Source organism: Balaenoptera physalus (genome assembly GCF_965194825.1).
Source record: "Balaenoptera physalus genome assembly, contig: HAP1_SCAFFOLD_706, whole genome shotgun sequence".
Classification (NCBI taxonomy): Eukaryota; Metazoa; Chordata; class Mammalia; order Artiodactyla; family Balaenopteridae; genus Balaenoptera; species Balaenoptera physalus.
In genome coordinates, this window is record NW_028126055.1 from 178,601 (window position 1) to 196,733 (window position 18,133).

The window sequence follows — 18,133 nt, forward strand, 5'->3', positions numbered from 1 at the left end:
CTACACTCATGGTGCTTACAGACTCATAGGAGAAGCAGACATTTCAAAGAACAATTTGAAATGCAATATGGGAGGGGTGGAGGTGAAAGTGATTTCTGTGCAGGGAGGGAGAGTTCTAAAAAGTCAGCAAGGAGGGTGAGCGAGAACCCAGAGGAAGTGAATGGGGAGGAGTTTCTCAGGTATTCAAGACAATAGGCGCAGAGTGGAAATTACTGTGCTTTGTTTTCTCCAGTGCCTGTGAGACACCGAAGAATTAGGGATACCTGTGAATGTATTATTGATATATTTTGTTCTTCTAGTTTAACAGAAACATGAGTTTTGAATTTGGATTTAGATGTCATATTAAATTTTCTGAATTTAAATTATTATGCAATATAAAAATTGGGAAACAGGTTTGAAATGCATTCTGGAACTGATATTTTGCTAATTATCCATGTCTAGAAAACACAGTGTCATGTAAACAGTCCTTAACACAAAAAAACTAGCTTTAAAAAAAATTTTCCCCATTGTCCTGACATCTAATTTGAGGCTCTCATAATAAGGTCTGACACTTTAGACAACATTTATTATCTCTTTTATTAGGGGCTATTATTAACATCCATGTCCTGTTTACAAAAGCTGTTACGACCAAGTACATGTCAGGAGGTGTGTGACATGGTTACAAGACAGCTCAAAGGAAAATGGAAGTGGAGCGCTTACATCAGGGTGTGGAGGTGAAACTAGCAAGTGGGCACATCTGTTGCTTCACTATGTCCTCTGCTAACGGCACTACGTGTATAACCCTTAGCAAAATTTAAAGCTCACAAATTCTTTAAAACTCAAATTCTTTCTAAGATTTCCTCATTTCCTGCAATCTTTATTCCAAAATTCCAAAATTTCCTCTCAACCAAAAGCACAATGTCTTTTCCTTTGATCCACATCTTAAGCATGCCACAACTCTGGCTGTTCTGTAATGCATTATTAAACTTTTTATTTTGAAATAATTTCAGATTTACAAACGAGTTGCAAAGATGGGATAGGGAGTTCCTGTCTACTTTTTACTCAGTGTGTCCTAATGTTAATATCTGACATCACCATGGTATTTTGATCAAAACTAAGCTATTAACACTGGTACAATGGTAACAAAACGACAAACTTTCTTTTGATGTCTCCAGTTTTTCCACTAACTAACTCCCTTTTTCTGTTCCAGAACCCCACATTGCATTTAGTCACCTTGTCTCCTTAGTGTCTTCCAACCTGTGATAGTTTTCAGTCTTTCTTTGTCTTTAATAACAAGATTGATCACCACCCAACACCTCCCTGCTACTTCTACTGATTTGTGCAAAGGTCCCATCTAATGTTTGATGAATGATAAGTCCTTCTGGGTTCTAGCTGAGGGTTAACTAACAGTCCCAAGTAACATTACTCTGCAACTGCCTGTAATTTTATAATAATTGCCAAAAGAAGTCAGAAATTAGGTGTTGGCATTTAGCTGATCATTTTAACTTAAAGGTTCTACATTTGAAGTTTTATATGAATCAGTTTCAATCTCTGCGAAACTGCTAAATGTCCTGTATTCTTTGTATCAAGGTTGTAAAGAATGTACTGAAGATACTTCTTCTTTTTGCATTTCACAATCTTTCTCTGTCATCTTTAATCTCTCTTGAAGCAGGAAGTACCATCAACACGGGCACCACATGTACAGAAACGCAACAGAGTAAAAAGCGTCAGCATGCTTCCAGCATCTGCCCTGGGACCAGCCTCTCCCACAGATGCAGCCACGTCTCTGTCAACCACTCTTCACCATCTGCAGGTAATCAACCTTGAACATTTCATATTCCTTACCTGTGGTGAGAAGGTGCTACTGGTATGCAAATTAAGCTATCTGATTAAGTAGGTACTCTGATAAAGTAATGAAACTGCAGAATTCCTTGTGCTGCAAAGCAATTCATTTCAGCTGGGTAACACAGCCACGGCGTAATCCCCAGACCCCTGTAGGGTGATGATGTTGAATTACTGTGCATTCGCCCATGCACACAGTCCACCGGGGTAGATGCCCTTTTTTCTAATGACTGGAAAAAGTGGGAAATGCACAAATGTAACCTGAGGACTGTTAGGGAGCCCCGAACAGTTTTACTGACGGGTAAGGGAGATCACTGCTCTGTAATGGAAAACAAAACAAAATACACTGAAACAACATTAAAGTGGGTACGCTTGAGCACAGCCGCCCCACCAGCTCTTAGCTGCAGAGCAGTGGTTCTGAAACTGATCAGCCTGCATTATTCAATGTTGCAAATCTTCAGTAAATTCCCCCTGGGAACCAACACCCCCTGAAACAGAGCCCAGGGATTTGCAATTACTGTTTTGGAGTCACCAGTGCTGAACCCACAAGAAAGGCACTTGCCCTCCCACCCAGCTCTTCCCCTGACCACACCACAGACTGTCTTTTTCCATTGTCACCGTCCTGTCTCCTACCTCAGCCCCTTAGTTGAATGAAGTGTCACAATTCATACAAAGGAAAACATGTCCAGAGGGTCTAACTTGCACAGAACAAGGTTCCACAGCTTAGGACACTGAACACAAAACATCCCTCCCAGCAAAGTGTGATAGGTATGCTTTAGGGCTGCAATGAGAATTCAACAAGAAGCTGTGTTAGAGCATCTAGCACAATACTTTCTCTCCCATACATGATCGCAAGACGGGAGACAGTCATGGTGAAAGAGGGGTGACATCCAGAGTGTGGGGCATTGCAGTCTTTTCATTACTGAATGGCCCGTTACCTGCCACTTTATACTAGATAAAGGAGAGAAAATGAGGAAAGCCAAAACTTGTCACAAGCATGTGATGTGTTCAGGACCCTTCCAGATGCTCTAAGTGCTACCTCACAACTCCTCCATGCACCCGGCAAGTGGGACGGGTGTTACAGTCTCTGCTTTGCAGACAAGCAAAAAACAATCATTTTAGGTTCGGGTGAGGGTATTTTATAAAAGCTTAGCTCCCTTTTCATTCTCTACCCCTTCTAAGAACATATCCCTGTGATTTGTCAGTTATTCAGTATTGTTTGCTTATCAATACCAGACTGTCTTTTATAGTGATATACTGGCAGATATATTGGAAGGTTTCTGTCTCTAGTTATCCCTGTGTGACTGTTTCCCCCACCTTTCGTTGGCTCAGACACAGGCAGTGACTTGTGTCTTTGGGGAGAGGAAAGGCTGAACAGGAAACTCTCAGCTAGGGCCTTAATTATTCTGGTCACTGATCAAGATGAAAATGACCCCTGCCCCTGGTGGCCACGGGGCATGCACTGTCATAATGAGTGTCAGCTTTGTGTAGAGGGGGAAATTACCCAGAGGTGGAAATTACCCAGAGGTGAAAAGGAGAATAGCTCATGCCTTCTTCAAGTTGGAACAAGGTCCAGAGCAGAAAGATACCGAAGGGAGCAAAGTCAAGTGGGATAATCTGAAGTGAACAGACTAACCTATCTCCAGGGCATCTAAATGTCAAGCAAGTAAATGGCTAAATTGAAATTGTAACCAAGGGAAGTTTCCCTCCAAGATCTTCATTACATTGTCTCAAATGGGAGCTCATCAAGCTCTGTGTATTTCTTTCCTCACTTAAATGCATCTTAATTCACAGAAAACTCATTCCAGATTCCAGGCGGGGCTGGGTGAGTGGGGAGAGGGTGAGATAAGCAGGAGTAACAGATGTTCCCAGGAAAAAGGGGCCATAGGGCGGCAGGCCCTGGGGATGCTCCCTGACCATCCCACTCAGAGATCTCTGGGATTTATATATTGGTGTTTTTGTCACAACCCTGCCTACATTGCTGAGGGAAATTTAAGCATTTGCTCCAGCTCTGATTTCTTAAGGAGCAATTCCAACTATCTACATATACCATTTCTGGCTATCAGGATGTAAAAAATGCAGAAATCCTCCCTCTGGACCTGTCTAGGTAACCTCTGATTCCCTTTCTGCTGTGCTTCCTGCAGTCTGCTAGCAGCCTGAGCAGGAGACAACAGGTAGCTTTCCAAAAAGTGCATCCATAATGAAAAAATCACACAGAGCTGCCTAATTGTAAAACAGATTCCTGTACTAAATGCAGACATACCCTATAATGGTTTTGTAAACAGACAATTTAAAATTAAAAAAAAAATAAGTGTATACTTGTTAATTTGTGATTCAAATTAAATGCCAGTGATATTAAAGAAAAAAAGTACAGTGTGACTGTTCACACGTGACTCCCTTAAGTTCTGTGTGCAGTGTCCCGAGGGACAACTTTCAATGCCCTTGGCAATTAACATTCATCGCTGCAGCTCTTTCTGCATAAAATAAACAAAAATCCATTGCTACTGTGTGTTTTGTTTTGCTTCTCTCATAGACACTCCTGACCAAGTTTTAAAGAAACACACAGTAGCGAGGCATTCAGATCTGAGTTGATCTCAGGCTTTGCAGTTCTTATGTGTTTGAAGTTCTGTATTGACAAGACTATAAGATGATTTTGCTAATTTCTCACCTTAGAAGTAAAATACGAATTGCCCAGCAAGCCTATAAACCATCCGAACATGTACTAAGTACCTCATTCATGACTGAATAAAATGTATGACCAAGTTTATTTGTGCATCTCCCGTGAAATCTTCATGTTTATGAGAGATGCAGCTCTGAGATCTGGTCTAATTCTATAAAAGCATCATTGTGCATCTTTCAGAGGCCCCCTGAGTTATTCAGAACAGATATGATTCCAGATCATTCTTGAGGCCACTCAGAATAGCTGCATCTCCCTCTGATATGTAGAGAACAGTGGGGAATCCAGGATGCCCAGAAGGGCAGGAGGCCAGGCGTTCTGCTCCAAGGCCCCCACCACTTCCCAGGAACACACCGTTACTCTTCTTAAGGCAAGAGCTCCTTTTTCTTTTTAATTAAATTCAGTGTAGGATCATGTCAGGAAATGCAAGGGTGAGATGCTTAGAAATAAAACCATGAGTACTAAAATTATCCATCCATACTTGACTGCTCAGTTAACCAGAAGCCTTTGGAAAAAAAGTCCATTAATGGTAAAACTTACATTTTCTTTAGTGATGTTATGTAGCTGAATTCATTACAATTTGTAAGCACACTGTGAAAGCCTTGGATAAAAAGAGATATGTACAGACGAGCTGCTATACAAAATAGAGTAGTAAAATGAGAATGCAAAAAGGATGAGGTCTGAGCATCACAAAATGTAAATACTACTGACAAAGGTGCATTTTTCTGGGGTGTAGGCATTCATCCCCAGCAAAGTATGGCATTATTTTGTGTCGGAGAAAAGCCTGCTCCACTGGATTTCCTTGGAGGAAACATGGCAACAAGGGAAGAGTCTACTGCAAGGATCACAGGACAGAGAGAACAGGGAACCCCTGAAATACCATCTTCCAGTCAGCCCCTAGTCCAGAAGCTCCTCATTAATGTTCAGAGCAAAGGTGGGAGTAGCTGACCACAGGGTCCACTGAGATATTCCATTAGCCTTTGCCACTGGCTGTGGCCTTCCTGGACCAGTCTCTGTGCCACAAGTTAAACCAGAAGTTCAAGACTCCTGTGTGCTTTGATCATTAGTGATCCCAGATGCCTCATGAAAGGTTGCTAATTGAACCTCACCCCTTTGGCAGGATTGAAGGTCACCTCACTTGGTACGTCTTTCATCAGTGACTCCAAACAAGAAAAAGGGAATATCCCTACAAGAGGCAATGTAATTGCATTGGATGAGTAAAGCAATATGTGATGGGACAAAATATATCTCCATAGGGATGCCAATAATATTTATTAAAAGTGGAGTAAACAAAGACATCATGGTGTATGTCAAGGATACATACTGTTAAATAAATAACTTTCATGAACATTTCTGTATATTATACATGATACAAAAGTGAATTATTTTGGAAAAGAACAGAGTAGAATTTGCTAGACAACTATTTTTGAATTTGGATAGTGCTTAGAAGGGCTTCCACATATCTTTTGGGAAGTTGCCAAGTACGTCATAGGCAGTACTTACTTTTGGAAAAATACTATGGCAAAATTGTGGCCACCATAAGATACTTACTGGGCAGATAATAAACACAGACATAATTTTGCAAGGATAAACTGTTGTGTTTTTCATTCCTCTCCGGTAAATCCTGTTAGCCGGTGATCATTATCCCATGAAGCCCTAGCGAAGCCAGGGAGGGCAAAGACCAACTAAGAAAATAGGAAACAGGACGTGTGATGTCTCCCTCTTTGGCAGGAAGAAGAGACGGGAACCCAGACGATCGTGGGAAAGAGAGGAAATGGAGGAAGGGTAAAAGGTGGTGGGAGGGTGATTCAGACACCTTGCTCAGGAGCGAAGTCCCAGGGGGATCAGAAAAGTGAGAGGAATAAGCAAGCTGTGGAAAGGCTTTGTCTTGGCTTCCATTTGGAATTTTGGGAGATCACCTTGTAGGGGACTGTGTAGTCATTACTAACGGTTGCCAACTATTTCCCTTCTTCTACCTTCCAGGCACTTGGAGGATTGCGATTTCCACGCCCCCTGGTGGTTGGGTGGGGCTATGTGACCAGCTCTGGCCAACAAGCTCTGAGTGGAAGTGATAGGTTACCTCTGGACTAAACTGCCAGGACAAAACCATTTGACGATCTTTTTCCCCTTGGTACGGTGAACCAGACTGCCCACAGGCCATCAAAAGGGGGCACAGAAGTGAGATGAGAGTCTGACTGGATCTGAACAGAAGGTCAACTTGGTAAAGGCAGATTAAACCTGTAACCAAGGCTGCTCAGGCTGGAAACCAAATGAGACTCATGGTCAGGCTTCAGGGAGGCAAGAAGTGACATCGCAAAGATCCCTTCCAGGAGGGACAATGATCTGTTCCCTGGGAACACGGTCTTACCAAGAGGTAAATCCGCCACAGGTTTCAGGAGCAGGTGCCAAGTAACCCTCAGCGTTAAAAGCAGACAAACTCCCTTCAGCAGATAGCAATGAGCTGAGCCGCAACGTGAGAAGCCCCACCATCCAGCTCCATGAGGGCACCAGCCCTTCTGTAAACCCAAACACTGTCTTGGAAAGAAGCAGGAACAAAGAAATCTGAGCATCCCTGGAAGATGTTCACCCATTCAAAAGAGTCCACTGAATCCAAAAGAGACTGAAGATTGCCTTATTCTGGGGGTAGTGCTATAATTTGGGCTACTTGGTAGAGAGAAATGACAACATTGCCTCCCTGAAGGTTGTTGACAACGCTGAAAAACACGTTTGGTTTGTTCTGGTTTGTCTCATCTAGCATCTTAGGTTCTATGGAGGTAACCTGGAGACTCCAGACCTTGAAAAGGACCATGGGAAAATCTGAGCAGATGAGTTCTGTGTGACAACTGTACGGCAGGGTCTGCACGAACCCTGGGATTTGGGGGCTTCTCCTCTCACATGCTACCATCATGCCGTGATTTAATAAAGTTGCCTGGTCACCAAGACAGTGCTCTGTGCTTTAGAACATGGGTGTATTTTACATGGATGCTATTACATTTGGCCTGTCCACTGCACTCAATACCCACAGTTGCATCTGCAGGATCATTTGTTAAGAAAAATCGGAAAAAGAATGTGTCTTGGCCCTAATAGGTCTAAAAACTTTTAGGAAGCACAGATAAACAGAATGAAAAATCTGACATCCAGAGGCAAAAAGTCCCCAGTACATTCATATGCCTTTATAAAAATCTGGTTTGCAAGCCCTTTTATTGCCATCTGAATTGCTCAGACTAGTATTTGGGAATACTGACCAGTTCTACCAGGCACCTAGCCTGTGAATAAAAGATAGAAATACTGGAGAACTACGATTTTATGAAAAAATATGAGGGACAAGTTTATTATTATAAGATTTGCATCAAACATTTTTGATGTATTCAGTAATATTCTGATTTATATCGGGAGTTGATATACGTCTAGATATTTTAAATTATTATTCACTCTTTCCATTTTCTAACATTTCTTTGTAAAAAACAGTGAATTTTACATCACAGCTTATTTGGGATATTGCAGAGTCCAAATAATCAGACGTTCCAGGTTATAAGAAAATATTTAGTGTCTGATGCCCAGGCCTAAGCATTTTCTGCTAATCGAATCATGTGTATTTATTTCCTGCTAAAACCTGGAGTATTAACTTGTACTAGTAAATGTACTTCCTAAAGTGAGAAATAAATATCTTAACGCTGAGAATTGTTGCTAATATGCTCAGCCATCAATTGTATTGGGAGCATTAGACAAAATCTTTCCTGGCTCCACCAACACATAAGTCTGTTGTGAGGAAATATGATCAATGTCTCGGTACGGGAAAGGTGAAGAATTACAAAGAGAAAAGAAAACATCCAGTCAGTTCAGCTTGTCTCCATCTACTTTCTGTTTGCAATACACAATATAGTAATCTGATATGCCATTTTTGATCAAGTTAAATTTAAAGCAGTCTCATTTGCACTGTCAGTGATGAGTGGCTTGCCGCATTAGAGGGCGTGATTTTCAGCATCTGGGCCATGCATGGAGTTGTCCCTCTTTCTGGGGATGATTGTTTATGCAAGCACTTTGGGGGAACAAAAAAGGAGAACAAAATGTGTGTACACTTCCTCCTAATCAATCTCAATCAGCTCTGGCCAGACCACTCATCTCACCACCACACCTGCGGTGACTAAAGAGGACACGTCACGTGGCTAAAAAGAACATGTTATCCGGAGTTGGAAAGCAGCATCTGAAATGCTAAAGCCAGTTTCATGAAGGGTCACCTACAGTAACAATAATTGTAAAAACAAAAGGTTATTTTCACATGCAAGATCTAGAATGAAAGTCCAGCGTGGTTTACTCTAAGGTAGTTTTTTTACTTTTGGTTTTGGTTTTTTAACTTTTGTTTTGAATAAACTTGGATAAACTGCATAAAGTTCCTTTAGGAGATTTTTGAGAAGAAAAAAATGAAGTCAATATTATAGCATGTTCTTATTTAGAATACACAGATTTCAGCAATCTTGATTTTATATGAGAAATATTAGGTCACTTGTAATTCTAGGAAATATCAATTTAATATTGATGGAAACAAATTCAGCTAATATGAATAGTCAAACCCAATTTGACTGTAAAGATGTAAAGTTTCAAGAACTTTACATTTTTATGTAATGGCATCAATTTTCTTGAATAGGTATATGAATACATGTACGTGTCTGTGGTTTACCCCTTAAAAAAAATCCATCAGTTCTGAAAAATTATACATTCAGGCATTTCCAGTAATTTGTGTTTCTCTGTATAAAAAGGTAAGGTGTATGACCTCAGAGGGGATACTTTGTTAAATGTATTATCTGGAACCCAATCCCAGACTTCAAAATGGGAATGCTAGAGGAACCAGACTAGAAATTTCAAAAGTAAACTCCAGGAGCACTTAGTCCAATGTTGAGTGATGATACTAGCCCATTACTATCTCTACAATAACCAACACTTCCATTAGGGAGCTCACAGAAAACACTGGCAAACAGGTGGTAACATGCTCAGGAATCATGGTTTTCAAAGATGCAAGGTCTGCATCTCTCTGCTTTGGCCCACCTGTCCCTAGAAACGCCTGGATCCCTCCTAACTTCTCTGCTCATTCCTCTTAATATCCTTCATAGACTTCTTTCTTCTATTTATTGCAAAGTCTTTTCTAAGAAATATTTTACTACTTTTCATAAATTAATAGAAAACAAAATAAATACATAAACTGCATAAGTAAAAAATATGTAAAAGAGAAAACATGAAATGTGCAATAAGTTCTAGTCAATTAATTAATATTTGTTATGTGTTGAATCAGTGAAGTACTTTAAAATCATAAAATGCCTTAAAGTTTGAATTATTTGGCTTTGGGGGGTTATACAGTGGGTCAGATTTATATATATGCACACACATACAATCAAAAATTATGTATAGACTATTCTCTTACTACCTTTATGTATCAGGTAGATGAATTGATCAGCTGCTATGTATAAAGTTCTTGGTGGAAGCTGTGATATTTGAGACATTTCTAATTCTTAATGAACATTCTAGAAGCGCAATGACTTATGGGCAAAATAAGAAACTAGGGGTGTAAGACAGACCACCTTCTTTAAAACTTCCAAATACCACAACACAGACCAAGGAAATTTTAACCATACAATCAGGGAGTCTAACATGATTTTCCTCACTAGATCACACACAAAATATTCCAAAAAGCTAAAACTACTATATATGAAGAATCATCGCCCTCATTATATTCATCCACATTTCATACTATCCACATTTTACATCATAATCATCTAAACTAAAGTGAACTAATATGTTCTCCAGCATTTACCAAGGCAAAGGAAACGTCAATAAAGACTCTGGGATGCTGGCTTTTAACAGAAAACACATATAGATAATCCTTCAGAAGGAATATTGATAAATTGTGCTGTCTAAAGCATGCTTTAGAAATGGGTCTGAAATCAGGTGGTAATATCTAGGGATATTTAGTGAAATGTACACTATATGCAATCAGAGTAGCAACAACCATGAAAAAAAAACCCTCATCAGTTGATTGCCACTCTTAAAATAATTAATTTAAATTTGCAAAGAGAGTAGTTTAAATATAAAAGATAAGTTTTGTACTTACCATTTTATAATGATGGCTTATAATATTCTGAGTTATTAGTTTTTTAATTAAATATAATGGAAATAAGTTCATCTTAAGCTTCAGGATTTTCCCTTCTAATGTTTCTAAACTTCCCAGTGCCACCATATTGATAGCACTGGAGGCCTGAATCATAAAGATACTCTACACATGCAAATTAGAAACACAACACACAAGCCCCTCGGGCCTCTTTAAACTAATTAAATATGGCTTATTTAGTTTTTACAATTTTAGGGAAACCACTGGAAAGTTTAGATGTTAAGCTGATATTAGAATAACCACCAGACCGAAAATGGGTAATTTGATAACTGATCTCATTGAAATCTGGTTTCAATGAGAATATATTTTTACTGGGGTGCTAAAAATGATTATGAATGATGCTTTGAGGAGTAAATATCTGGCCACAAAATGCTTTTTCCTGGGAAAAGACCATGAAGGTGGACAATTAATGGACATGCCTTCCCATCCTGAGCTCACTGAATTTCTTCACCTGTGTTCTTACTCTTCCCTGCCAATCGATTTGATCACTTACTAGGTTCCCAAATTTGATCCTTAAGGACACAGTAAAGTTCAAGCTAGACTTTAACTCTGATCTTAGAAATGTCAAAGAAAGGGAGGAAAACACTCAATTCCTTAGTAGTATCTCCAGAATTTACAGCAGTGCGTTTACATGGGACACAGTTAATTTTCACTTTTACTTTCTGAATTCATCTTTCATTTAAAAAATCTATCCCTTAAAACAGTAGCAAAACAAAAGCAGAAATAGAGACACAGACGTAGAGAACAAATGTATGGATACCAAGGGGGAAAGGGGTGGGGTGGGAGGAATTAGGAGACTGGGATTGACATATATACATTATTGATACTATGTATAAAATAGACAAGTGATGGGAACATACTGTATAGCACAGGGAGCTCTACCTAATGCACTGTGGTGACCGAAGTGGGAGGGAAGTCCAGAAGGGAGGGGCTATCTGTACGGGTGTGGCTGATTCATTTTGTTGTGCAGTGGAGGCTAACACAACATTGTCAAGCAACCATACTCCAATAAAAGTTAATCCAAAAAAGTAGCAAAGCATTTGAATTTGAAGTGTATGTATTCACTTATTTAATCCACTGAATTAGTATTTGTGCAATAGAAGAGGTAATTCACTCGACAACATTCAAGTAGCAAAAATGGACCTTTCCAAAAAGTAAGTCATTAACTCCCTTCCCACTAATAGGAAGGGAATCTTTATTTTCAGTAGCAGCCTTCACCTGGTCTCCTCCCAGGCCAAGTCCTGGGAATGGAGTCATTTTCCCATGACATCCTTTGGCAGCTTCACATCTTGCAAACATCAGGCTTCCCCAGTGGCCGCAGCACTGGCTCCTTCTTGTGTTGTTTTAGTTATTCATGACCAGCGCACTTGACTAGTCACCCTTCTGTCGCCGGTCCTAAAACTAAAAAGGGATGATAACCCTGGAAAAAATCTAGACTCCAATAATTCCCTTCTCATAAATCTTATTGCTGATCATTTGCTGGCAATCAATAGGGAAGGAAGATATCAAAACAAACCAAACAATGGATCATAAGCAAGAAGAAAGCTAGCAGAGGAATACTAGCAGATATGATGAACCTGCTGCTTTCTTCAGTTTCATTAAACTCAATATAATTAAGTTTTGACCTATAAGAAGGAATATGAACTAAAAATGAAAATAATTCTCTCTGGGAAAGAATCAGCGTGGATTGACAAGAAGACAGCTGCAGACTCACCGTCTCTGCGATTAAGGCTTGCGAAGCCAGGGCCGTGGCTGCTGGACCGCTCTGAGGAGCTGCTGAAGGAAGCCCGGGGCAGGGCAGACGCCAGAGGAGCGTCACAGCTATCTGGGGGGAAACACCACGTGCGGGTTAATACACTGATTAAAGCTTTCCTGTCCTCTCTTCCTCTCTTCTTCCTTCCCTCTTACTTTCCTTTCCTTCCTATTTCTCTGCCACCCTCCCTTCTCTTCTTCCTTAATTTCCTTTCTTTTTAGTTAACAGGCTAGGAAAATGCTAGAGCCTGTGACAAACATGGTACTCGTACCATGGCCAATTCAAAGCTATCAACGTGATGTCACTGACCAGGAAGTTGGAAAAAGAATCATTATATAGTATTTTCACCACGCCGACACAAGGTATGTAAATAACCTCAAGAGCACTGATAACAGCAAGATGACATAAAGTAGGAAGTGGTGAGTTTTCAGAATGTATTACTTTTGTTTTAATATGATTTAATTAATTATGTTTATGTCATTTAATTTTTAATAATGATTGTATTTTCATGCAAAATTCATGAAAAGTTAATGATTGGCTCTTGCTAGCTGCTAAAAATTGGTTCCAGCACGTCACTCCTAAATGGGAAAATATTAAAAGTATTTCCTTGAAAATCAGAAAGAACACTTTCACAGACACCACCGTTCCTATTGAACATTGCACTGAAAGTCCTATCAGTACGTAAGAGAAAATTTAAAAATTAAAAGCACAAAGTTGGATAAAAAAGAGCAACCGTTATCGTTTCCAGATGATACGATTATGGAGGTAGAAATTCTGAAAGTCATTGGCTAGCTTAACAATTCATTATACAAAAGCTGATAGTATTTCTAAACTTATCCATAGTTAGAAATTAAATTAAATAGAATAGCAAATACTAACAAAACATATAAAGTATCTAAGAATGAATCTTACAGAATTTGCAGGACATTTATGGAGATTATTATAAAAATTGTATTGAAAGACATTAAAGAAAAACTACATAAATTCAGACTACAATGATTGCAAATAGGAAGACTACTTTTAAGGTACTGGTTTTCCCTAGCTTGATCTAAAGATTCATTAGAAGTTCAATCAAAGCTCAGGAGGGTTTTTCACAGAACTTGAAGCAGTGAACCACACAGCTCAGGGGTTCTTAACGTGTGGTACAAATATGATATAGGGGGTCTGTTGAGATGAATAGAAAAAAATTACATCTTTATTTTCACTAACCTCTAGCTAAAATTTAGCATATTCTTCAGTCACAAATGTAGACAAACCAGACTATATTCACCAGTGCCCGTGCATATGTTACCAACATAAGTTACAGATATTTTAATAGCAATCGTTGTCACAGACATATAGAAATATTGTTTATGGTCCCCTTTACTTCAAAATAACAGTATTTGTTAAAGTCACCACTAGATCTTGTTTTTGAATGCGCTAATAACTAAGAAGACACTATGTTACAATTTCTAGTACATTGATATCAGCATTTCAATATAACTATTTACTTTGTAACCCTATGTATACATTTTATGCATTTACAAGCATTGCTGTGAGAAGGGGTCAGGCTTCAGCAAAGTGCCCGAAGGGTCCTTGGCACAAGGAAGAGCAAAGAAACACCCGTTGTGAGTGTGTGCACTGCAAGTACAAAGCTGTTGAGACATTACTGGGGTATTATTAGCCATTCAGAAAATTCCAGAAGATTGGGATCATCCACAATCCACAGTCAGCTGTGCTAACTCGAATGTTAACGTGACAATTTCTCAGGGGACAATTTCTCTGCCTGTTGAGCAGACCAGGCCTGCATCATTCCCCCTTTAGGTAAAGGGGTCCCAGGGATCTAAGTAACCTGCTCAAAGTCACAGAGATGGTTGAGGGTAAGTGAAGATTATCTCCATCAACTGTTTAGCTTGGGAAGCCTGCTCCTTTCCCAGCCTCCCCCACCCCCCCCCCAGCATGGCTTCCTTTCTGAGTCTCCCCAGACGCTCCCCACTCAGTCCCCTCTGCTCACATCTTTCTCATCTCACCGTATTGGGGTCTCTCCTTTCTGGGTTGGAAACAGTGAGGACCAAGTGTAGATTCTGGAGCCAGACAGGGTGTGGGCATGACATTTACCAAGCTGCCTACTCTTGGGAAGTCACTGGCCCTCCCTAAGCCTCAGTTACCTCATCTGTACAATGAGGATGTCACACAACTGAATCACACAACTGGACAAAGGGGAATCACACAATTCATAGGGTTTCTATGAGGATTAATAGTGTTTGCTTTTATTATTCTCAGTATGGTAAGACAAGTCATCACATAAGCTTCTTCCAAATATTCTATAAGGACGTTTTCCCTATAGAGAGATATAGAAGGCAGCATGCAACGTTCCAAGCCATATTCTCATTTTTTATTCTTTCCTCAAAAGAAGGCATATGAATCTTAGTCTTTAAAAAAAAAAAAAAAGAGTAAGATGTACTCGCTCTTATGAAGTCATCTTTGCCTTTGAGAAACAATTTTAAAAGTGATCATTTTCTTTACAACCCTAATTGGTTGTTCCAATTCACTTCCACACAGTCAAATTTGAGAATGCACGTGATCAAAAAACGTGACCATGTCCAATAAGGTACTTGGAAAAGAGCGGCTCTGTGTTTGGACAGTGTTTTCAGTACATTCACTGTGTTTTTAACTAAATTACATTCAAGTAAGGTGAAGTCTCAGATGCCACCCAAAAATCTCCTTAACCATTGTTTTCAATCTGAAATGTCTATATTTTATACTACGATTCCTGGAGCCAAAATTGTTAAGACACAATTTAATTTTCTTTTTCTGGAATCATGAAAAAATATTTGATTTCCACTGAATATTATTCTTATCAATAGTCTGATACATACTATTTCTATCCAAAAAAAAAAAAAGATGAATCCTGAAATGCTTCAAAGCTACAACAATTATTCATAAATAATTGTTTTTAACAAACGAGATGGCAAAACAACTGAAAAGTACAACTATTTACCACTTAGGGGGAAAATGAGGTGAGTACAAGTAATAATCTTGTAAGAATTAACAAATGAAAATAGACAGATAATATTACAGTTCAATAGGCTAAAGCAAGTTTATTTCTCTTCATAATAACACTCATATTAAGAAGAAATTATTCTATGAAATAATCTCAGTTTTGAAATGCACTTATTCCTTCAAAAGTTCAAATGTACTCAGAAGCTCAAATGTTCTCAGAAAAGCTTAGGAACTCTAAAGGGAAACTGATGAGCCATTGTAACGTGTCTTATAGAAAATACAGACACACCTTAATTGTTCATGATTTATGTGTGATTCAGATCAGAGTGCTCGGAACAGCCTTGTGTGCATGCTTCTAGAATAAGTTCTTATGTATTAAATGAGCAAACATTGTCTCAGTAGTTGTACCTATTGTAACATCATTTTAATCAATGGCCTATTGTTTGTCCTGCCAACAGAACAGCTTTATACTGAAATTATTAAACAATATTTCAGCTTCTGTTTTTAAAAATTATATATATATTCTTTTCTCCAGGTAAAATCTTAGAAATTTGGAACTTCCCATAGCTGGGGAAAACATAGTTGCCTTAATCCTCTCAATCTAAGTGACACTATCTGAGTGTTTTCCAGACCCTTGACCTCCTCCTAAAACTACTTAAATCTACCCCCTCCATAAATAAAAAGCAGTCCCAGACAAACCTCTTTGGATTACTACAGCTCCTTGGTGATGCATGCTCTTAGTTTCTTCAGAACTTTCAAATCCAGTTTATACACAACTGTATATAAATGGCATCTTTTCAATATGCATTATGTTCTAAAGTAGACTAAAAATTCCTCAGCAAAGAAAATGTCACTTTACTGAATTCATTGAGGAGCTCTAGTAGTTATCTGGTAGCACCTTTAGGATTTTCTATGTCTACTATCATATCATCTGGAAACAGTGACAGTTTTACTTCTTTCTTTTCCAATTTAGATTCCTTTTCTTTTTCTTCTCTGTTTGCCACAGCTAGGACTTCCAAAACTATGTTGAATAAAAGTGGTGAGAGTGGACATCCTTGTCTTGCTCCTGATCTTAGAGGACATGCTTTTAGATTTTCACTGTTGAGTATGATGTTAGCTGTAGGTTAGTTGTATATGGTCTATATTATTTTGAAATATGTTCCCTCTAGGACCCTTTCTGGAGAGTCTTTAATCATAAATAGGTGTTGAATTTTGTCAAAAGCTTTTTCTGCATCTATTGAGATGATCATATGGTTTTTATTCTTTAACTTGTGGTGGTGTATCACAGCCATTGATTTGCAAATACTGAAAAATCCTTGCATCCCTAGGATAAATCCCACTTGATCATAGTGTATGATCCTTTTAATGTATTGTTGGATTTGGATTGCTAGTATTTTGTTGAGGACAGATGAATGGATAAAGAAGATGTGCTACATATATACAATGGGATATTACTCAGCCATTAAAAAGAATGAAATAATGCCATTTGCAGCAACATGGATGGACCTGGAGATTATCATACTAAGTGAAATAAGTCAGACGGAGAAAGACAAATATCTATTAAAAAATTTAAAACAATAATTCAAATAATTATTTTAATAATATAATAATAACCTTCCAAAACAGAAAGCACAAAGTCCAGAGGGCTTCCCTGGTGAATTCTGCCAAACATTTAAGAAAGAAATCATGCCATGTCTCCATAATCCCTTTTAGAAGATAGAAACAGAGGAATACTTTTTAACTTATTCTATGAGGCTAATAGTACCATAATACCAAAACCAATCACAGATATTAAAAGAAATGAAACCTACAGACCAATATTTCTCATGAACACAGATGCAAAATCCTCAACAAAATATTAGCCATCAAATCCAACAATGTATAAGAAGAATTACAGGGAATTCCCTGGCAGTCCAGTGGTTAGGACTCCATGCTTCCACTGCAGGGGGCCCGGGTTCAATCCCTGGTGAGGGAACTAGGATCCCACAAGCCACACGGTGTGGCCAAAAACAAAATAATAAAGTAAAATAAAATAAAAATTTTAACAGATTTTTAAAAAATAGAAGAAGAATTACATACTGAAACAAGTGGAATTTGTCCGAGGTATTCAGGGCTGGTTCAACATTCAAAAATCAGTTTATGTAATCCATCACATCCACAAGCTAACAAAGAAAAATCACATGGTGCTATCGATAGATGAAGAAAAGCATCTGACAAAATCCAACACCCATCCATTGTAAAAACTCTTGGTAAACTAGGAATAGAGTTGAACTTTCACAAATTGATAAAGAATATCTATCGAAAACTTACAGCTAACACCACACTTAATGGTGAGAAACTGGAAAGTTTCCCCACTAAGATCAAGACTAGGCAAAGATTTTCCCTCTCACCACTCCTTTTCCACATCCTACTACAAGTCTTAGTTAATGCAATTAGACAAGAAAAGGAAATAGAAGGGATACAGATTAGGAAAGAAATGTCTTTGTTATGGATGACAAGATCATCTATGCAAAAACTCCTGGAACTAATAAGTGGTTATAGCAAGGTCACAGGATACAAGGTTAAAATACAAAAGTCAATTGTTTTTCTATATACCAGTAATGATCAAGTGGAATTAGGAATCTGAAACACTATGCTATTTACATTAGCACCTAAAAAATATAAAATACTTAGGTATAAATCTAACAAAATATGCATGAGATCTATATGAGGAAAACTACAAAACTCTGAGCAATTAATC

General features: G+C 38.6%; 1 protein-coding gene across 6 annotated transcripts in view; it reads right to left on the reverse strand.

Annotated features, from left to right (window-relative positions):
• Positions 1-18,133, reverse strand: part of LOC309653623 (low-density lipoprotein receptor-related protein 12-like) — a 147,101-nt gene that overhangs the window by 97,543 nt on the left and 31,425 nt on the right. For 3 of the 6 annotated variants that reach the window (XM_082478504.1, XM_082478501.1, XM_082478500.1), the window contains exon 2: positions 12,373-12,483. The exons of 2 other annotated variants lie outside the window; for them this stretch is intronic. The gene's annotated coding sequence lies outside the window, so the exon portion shown is untranslated. Of the gene's footprint in view, positions 1-12,372; positions 12,554-18,133 lie in introns of those variants that run through there. One more of the 6 variants, XM_082478499.1, reaches the window with a different exon arrangement.